The following is a 7,212-nucleotide window of genomic DNA, read 5'->3' on the forward strand; positions in this document are numbered from 1 at the left end:
AACTCCTTGACATTTCTGGTCTGTCTGGTTTACAGGTTAAGAACACTCCCTGGGGCAGGCTGAGGTGCAGATATCTAAGATCAGGAAGTGCTAGGATTTATGAATTGTCTCATCAAGTTGAAAGTGACTTCTGGGGTCAGCTGAAGAGCTATATAAAAGGTTCTAGCAACATTTATATTGTTCCGCCTTTTGTACTTTTCAGAAGTACTCAGACTCCATATTTAGCCTGTGGTGTCCTGTCTACTACACAATGAGACAGGTACCCAATAAGACCACCCACCAAACACTTGATGTAAAGCATAATTCCAGAACATCTACAGAAAATCACTGTGGGCCATGGTGGTGGAGGAAGGTTTACATTTGAAATGAAAATGAGGCTTTAACCTTCAAAGTCTACCTGGATTAAAATTAGAGGTAAAGAAAGGAGCAATGGATTCTGGGAGCAAGACATACCTTGAGCAAAGGTTTGGATATAAAAATATGAAGGGTAAAACCTGTAAGCTGCTAGAGGAAATCAGAAGTCTAGAATAGGAGATGAAGTTGGAAAAGTATTAGGGAATTTTTTTTTTCAGCGACCTTATAGTTGAGACTAAGTGTTCTGACTTGACTTCAAGCCAAGGCATTTCTTTCTATTTAATGGGACTAAATTTATATATAATTAAAATTGCTAGTCCTAGTTTAATGGAAAACATTACACGCTCTTACAGGGATAATTTTAAACCAACTGCTTTCAGCCTTTTTATATTCTGCCATGGTAGACATAAGAAATGATGTTAGGATGCAGCACATATTTTATAGGTAGGATATTTCTAATTTGCTGTATGTTATCCCAATCCCTTTCCCCTCTAGTTCAAGGGTGTCTGTAAGAATGCAAGTTGGATAACATAATGACATTGTTCCTGTCAAAAGCAATATAATCAGTTAACAAGAAAACAATTTACGAACATTGGTCTTCAGTCCTTATGGAGTAACAACTTATTTGCAATAAACCTCAGAACCAGTTGTGAATAACAGTGTCTCTAACATAGCACTGCATAGCCACTGTTTTAGAGTCAAGAATGCAGATGAGTGATCTGCAGTCAGGAGCCACACATAGGCAGCCTTGAAATTGTCCCTCAGTGTTGGCCTTAGAGGTCGGCAGTAGAGGGAGTTCCCATTGACACCAAGGTGAAAGCATTCTGTTGAACTGAAGGCCAAAGGGAGCTCCAGAGCCTTGGGAGATGAATCAAGTCTTTGCCCATTTTCTTCCCTGTTCCTATGAGGTGGCTGGAGCTGGCTTCTGGAGTGGACCTGTCTCCGTTATTCTTTCAGATCCTCTTCCTCTTCTTGCTGTATACTAATGATCTGTAGGCATTTGAGCACAGACTACCATCTCTGGATCAGAAAAGGCACATGTCATTGCTGGAAGCAACCAAGGCCAATTGGTGGTTAGCCTTGGAGTCTCAGAACTTGATTACTTTAGTTAATTACTTATCTTTGCTGTTGTTTTATGTTTTGTGTAGGACAGGGTTTTGTTATACAGTTTTGCTGTCCAGACAGGAATGGGACTCACTATGTAGTCCAGACTATCCTTGAACTCTTGATCCTACTGCCCCAGCCTCCCAAGTGCTAGGATTACAAATGAGCACCCCGACCCCACGCTTCACTGCTTCCTGGTGCTGATTTGGGCTTCTCTATGAAGGAGCCTTTGGACTTCAATGAAGACCTCTAAGCTTATTTTGTAGTTAGAGAAATACGGCAACAATTAGGTGTTTAATGTGTCTGATGGTGAAAATATTAGGAAGAAGACAAGCAAGGTCAGAGAAGAGCCAGAGGCAAGGTCTTTCCAGAGAGTGGGAGAAGGTCTTTCTTGAGGAATCATCACTGGGGTCCTGCAGGACCAAGGGTATGCAGAGACAATCCAGAGGAGAGTATATGAAGCCAAAGAATAATGGGAGTTGAGTAATTAGAATCTTTTCAGATCATTCAGAGTAACAGAGAGAAAAGAGAAATACATGTGCATATGTAAAATGACCTTAAACCAGATCACATGACTTGCTAGTCTTGGTAATCCTCCCCTAGCATGAAATTCAAGAGGGATGCTACTGGTCACTGAGATGTCTAGTTTTTTACTCTTTTCTCACCTTCTCCTCCATGGAGCCTCCCCCAAGCCCTAGGAGATGTTCCCAGTCTAAAGCAGAGAACAGATTCTCCTCATCCATCACATTGATCAGAGCAGGGAACTGATTTACTGTTGCAGGTAGACTGGGCTCCAAGTGTAGGTCAAGCGGGTGCTTTCATGATGGTAGTGACTTCGACTCTTTTCGGGCAAAACTCTTCAGTGTGTTTCTTGCTCTCTCCTCACTGAGCAAGATTTGGGTTTGCAGGTGGTGGCAGCTACTGACATCAGCCACCCTTTTACTGTGACTTATAATTGGTCTCTAAGATCTTCCAGTTTGGAAGTTCTGTTTTGATTTTTAATTGTTTGTTAACACTGAGACCCAGTTCAACAGGAGTTCTCTGAGGAGTTAAAGACTGTGCACCAGATGGACTGGGACGTGGTTCAGTAGGTAAATCACTTGCCAAGAAAGCCTAGAGACCAGAGTGTGATTCCCAGAAGACATGAGGGAAGGAGAGAACTGAATCCTGAAAGTTGTCTTCTGACCTCCCACACATGCTATGGCATGTTTGTGTATACACACACACACACACACACACACACACACACACACACACACACTAATAAATTAGAATAAAGAATTCTGCACCTTATGATCAATTTAAAATGATAGTCTAAATTATTTTGGTAAATGTCAGATGACATCTTTTGGAAAAAGAATAAAAAATAGAATCTGATTGTCCAGGGCTCTTCAAGGCCTATAGCTCAAATTGCTATACTCAGCTACTACTCTTTGAAAGTTGTATTAGTCTGTTGCTATGAAAAACATGGCCAAAAAGCAACCTGGAGGGGAAAGGGTTGATCTCATCTTACAGACTGCAGTCCATCACAAAGGGAAGTTGAGGCAGGACCTGAAGCAGAGGCTATGGAGGAATACCGCTTACTGGCCTATTACCAATGCTGTACTTATTTTGCTTTCTTATACTACCCAGGACCACCTACCTGCCCATGGATGGCATTACTCAGATTGGGCTTGGCCCTCCCACATCAATAATTAATCAAGAGAATGCCCCACAGTCCTGCCTACCAATCTGAGTCACTGTTCCAAATGTGTGTGTGTGTGTGTGTGTGTGTGTGTGTGTGTGTGTGTGAGAGAGAGAGAGAGAGAGAGAGAGAGACAGACAGACAGACAGACAGACAGACAGAAAACACCTATGTTTCAGATGTAAATTAAAAAATAGTCCCTGCCCTTTAGAAAGACAAATCCCATTTTTTCTTTTCCTGTGTTTGAACCACTTTCCCTTCTGCTCTTACTGTAGACAATTGGACAGTGACCATCTTTCTCACACTACCGAGTAGCAATCTACATGGAAGGTGTAGATGGGAGGTGAATGCCTTCACCTCTAGCTTCAATTCTCCAGACTGGCTTAGATTTAAAACTGGTACTGCCAACAGGAAAGTGTATGTCAAGTATACACAATAGGACAAGTGAGCTGAGCTAGATTAGATCATAAGAGGTCATCACAGAGAGTTCAAGAAAGGATTTGAGTACCTTGAGTGAATGAGTGGATCGTGAGGAAGCCAGTCTTGGCAAGGTAGTGAGAGAGGGTTGCTTAACTACTGATGGCAGAGTGGCCATGGCTTTGGGGAGTCATCTTACAACCTCTTTGAAAGTCATAGAGACTATGGCCCTGAGTTTGATAGAAAGTACTCATCATATATTGCTCAGAAAAGAAAAGGAGCGTTAACACGTTTCTGGAATTTTAATAAGAAACATTGGTTAATAAGTGGATGATAATGAAATAGAGAAGCACCCATAGTCAACCCAGACTTGAAGCAACTTGAATCAGCACTGCTAGTTTATAATTATAGCAATGCTCTAATTAGATGCATGATGGATCAGAATTTCACAAAATCCAGTTTCAGTCTAGAGGATCAGAAAGGAAGATTTTCAAGTCTTTGGGTGGCTGACTCAATTTTCCTTGATGAGTTTCATTCAAGTTTAAAGTCGAGATGAAAGAGTCCACTGTTTATCATTCTTCCCTTTGCAGGGCTGTCCCTAGTAAGGTGTGGACTGTTCTCACCTGTGCTACAAATCAGATCAGTCAGAAACCGGACCATGTGATGGTTTCCTCAATATTTGCTTGTGTCTCTGTCACCTGTCACCTGTTGAGGATTCCGGCCCGCCGTGTATCTCAGTTTTAGGAAAATTTTACTGAATATTCATGACAACTATTTTTTTCCAGTTTATAAGTGCAAAGGCTCTCTCTATTTGATCTTGTGTAAGTGTGTGGATACTTCATTCTGAATGTCACCCTGAAGATAGGAAAGAAGGTGGGAATCATAGCAGAATTGGATAATTGGCACAAGAGGGTGTTTAATCTAAGTACTGGAAGATTTCTAAGCTGCCTCTGTATCTGTGCCTATTGCTTTGTGTAATTCTTCAGGGTGTTCCCAGGCATTTTATCAAGATGGATGGACTGATTAAGCAGCCCTCTTGGTATGTGTGCAGCAATAAGTGAATGTGAGCATGGTCAGGGATGGAGAAATTCATGCCTGGGATTTCCAGTCCTAACTGACATGAAAAAAAATTAGGGTTCCTTAAAATAGGCATGTCTTATCACACTATTGTTAAAATCAGTTGTATGCAAATCCAAAATTAGGAAAATCTTTTTAACAGATCAAAGTGGAAGCTAGAACCTCATGCTTGGTTCTTTCTAACGGAATCATTTTGTAGGCATGTAACACGCAGTATTATAAGATTAAATGGAATCTCCAATCATCACATGAGATGCAAATTTCATTCTGTGATAAGAGATTATTTCAAAGTAATCTTGATGAGACCATAAAATAACATTAAAATGGAGAATGCAATTTGAAAAATTAATGGGATTAACTTGTAAAAATTAAATATATGGGCCTGGAGAGCTAGCTCAGTAGTTAAGAGCACTTGCTGCTCTTTAGAGGATCTGGATTTGGTTCCTAGTACTCACATCTAGTGACTCCTGTAACTGTAGCTCCAGAATGTCCTCCATGGCATTGGCACACATGTGTTCATATAAGCACATACACACAAACATACACAAATAAGTAAACAAATAAATAGATATTATGCACTTATCCAATTACAATAGGAAAGCACACAATAGCTTACCATGAGACCATTTGAACCCATTCCTTTGAAAGGGTTCTCATAAAATGATTTTGCCAAAAGACTAGTTACTAGAACTTCAAATTTCTAGTTTTTTTCCCTTTTTTTGGGGGGAGGCAGGTTGTTTCTTTTTACAAAGAATGAATGCATGTATCCACCAGCCTGAGACTCTGGGAGATAGAAAAATTACAAATTCTGCCTTTCTGAACTTCATATTTTGGTTGGAGAGACATGGACAAGATACTCACACAAGAAATCTTTGAGGTAAACCAGACATTGTGGCACATGCCTTCAATCGCAACACCCAGGAGGCAGAGGCAGGTGAATCCCTGAGTTCAAGGCCAGCCAACTACAGAGCTAGTTCCAAGATATCCAGGGCCATACAAGAAAACCATGTCTTAAAAAAACCAACCAACCAACCAACCAACCAACTAATCAACCAACCAACTAACCAACCAACCAAATCAACCAACCAAACAAACAAACAAATAAAAATAAAACCTTACCTGGCAGGGGAGATACCATGGTCATAAAGGTGGTTTTCCCAGGGAGAGGCTTATCCATTGCACCCTGAAGGTGCTGACCCTGTGATTTCTCCAAGTGTGGAAAACTCAACTGCATAATTTGTGGTAGGAGACTGCACCCATGCTCTTCTCTGATGGGAGGAATCTCTGAGGTGTCGACATGGATCCTACAGGTTCTAGGAGAATAGAGATGCAGTGTGATTGCAACGCTGAGGAAATGTTGTTGTTTTAAAAATTTGTGATTTGATGAATAGATAAGACCTGAAAAGGAGTGAAAACAAGATAGATCGGGGGCTATGGTGCACCCAATAAGGAGCAAGAGAAAATAAAAACAGAACTTAATTTAGTAAGCAATGACTGAGTGATTGGGTGCCTATGAAGAAACATGGCACTGTATGCCAAGATCTTGGCTGTCCTGAAGCCCAGTCTCCAATGTGATGAGGAAACAAAACAAAGAATAAAGAAAATAAGCAAGACCCATTTAGATAATGAATTGCATTTAAAGGAATTAATAGGTTCAATGATAGAGAAAGGCAGGGAATGTGGGGCAGATATGTGTTCAGTATTTCCTTGCTTTAATGAACATATGCATTTCCCAGGATCTTACTAAGACTTAGATTTAGATTTAATGTATGAGATGAGGCTTAAAGTTTGCATTAAAATGAAACAAACATCTCAGATGGCATGAGTGCCTTCTTTACCTACCCCAGGAGAAGTGGCAAGGCTTTATAAAACATGGTCTGAGGATATAGGAATAAAATAATGGCCAGGGCACAGGAGTCCTGGTAGGGCAGGGTAAGAAAGAAGCTTGAAAGGGAAGAAAAAGAGGAAGATCTGGATCACACTGAAGGGTCTAACACCCAATTAGGAGTCAGGACTTCATCAAGGAGGCTCATGCTCAAGATGCCTAATTTGTTAGTCAGATAAAGATGGAGCCTCAGCCAGCTTACTAACCTGTGGCCCTTTCAGGGCATATGTGGAAAATGATGCTGGTACTGCATAGTAGGGGGGATCTAGACCCAGAGAATAAAGAATTAAAGAAATAGGACTGCAATAGTCCTACCACGTTTTTTTTTTTTTTTTTTTTTTTTTTTTTTTTTTTTTTTTTTTTTTTTTTTTTTAAATTGCAGCATCATCGGACACCAGACATCCTGAGAATTGAACCTGATTCCTTTGGAATATCAGTCAGTGCTCTTCACCACTGAGCCAACTCTCTCCTCTCAATTTTATCACGCCTGAATGAGCCCCCTGTTGATAGGAAGGAAAAAGCTAGCAGGATCAACATCTAAACAGAAAGCGGGAGAAATTTGTGTGTTTGTTCATCATGTAGGATTGTGTCAGGGAAGGGAAATTCTGTCAACAACTCCAACGGGAGTGAACACATGTAATAGGGATTCAAGTGCAAGTTCTGCCCTGGAGTTGAAAAATTTTTTAAATCA

At 40.7% G+C, this 7,212-nt stretch overlaps 1 non-coding gene across 1 annotated transcript; it reads left to right on the forward strand.

The window, feature by feature from the left end:
• Nucleotides 1–5,747: 5,747 nt before the first annotated feature.
• LOC131923769 (U1 spliceosomal RNA) lies at nucleotides 5,748–5,907 on the forward strand. The gene has a single exon (XR_009382699.1). It is a non-coding gene; the product is annotated as a U1 spliceosomal RNA (small nuclear RNA).
• The last annotated feature ends 1,305 nt before the right edge of the window (nucleotides 5,908–7,212 follow it).

Source organism: Peromyscus eremicus, chromosome 13 (assembly GCF_949786415.1).
Source record: "Peromyscus eremicus chromosome 13, PerEre_H2_v1, whole genome shotgun sequence".
Classification (NCBI taxonomy): Eukaryota; Metazoa; Chordata; class Mammalia; order Rodentia; family Cricetidae; genus Peromyscus; species Peromyscus eremicus.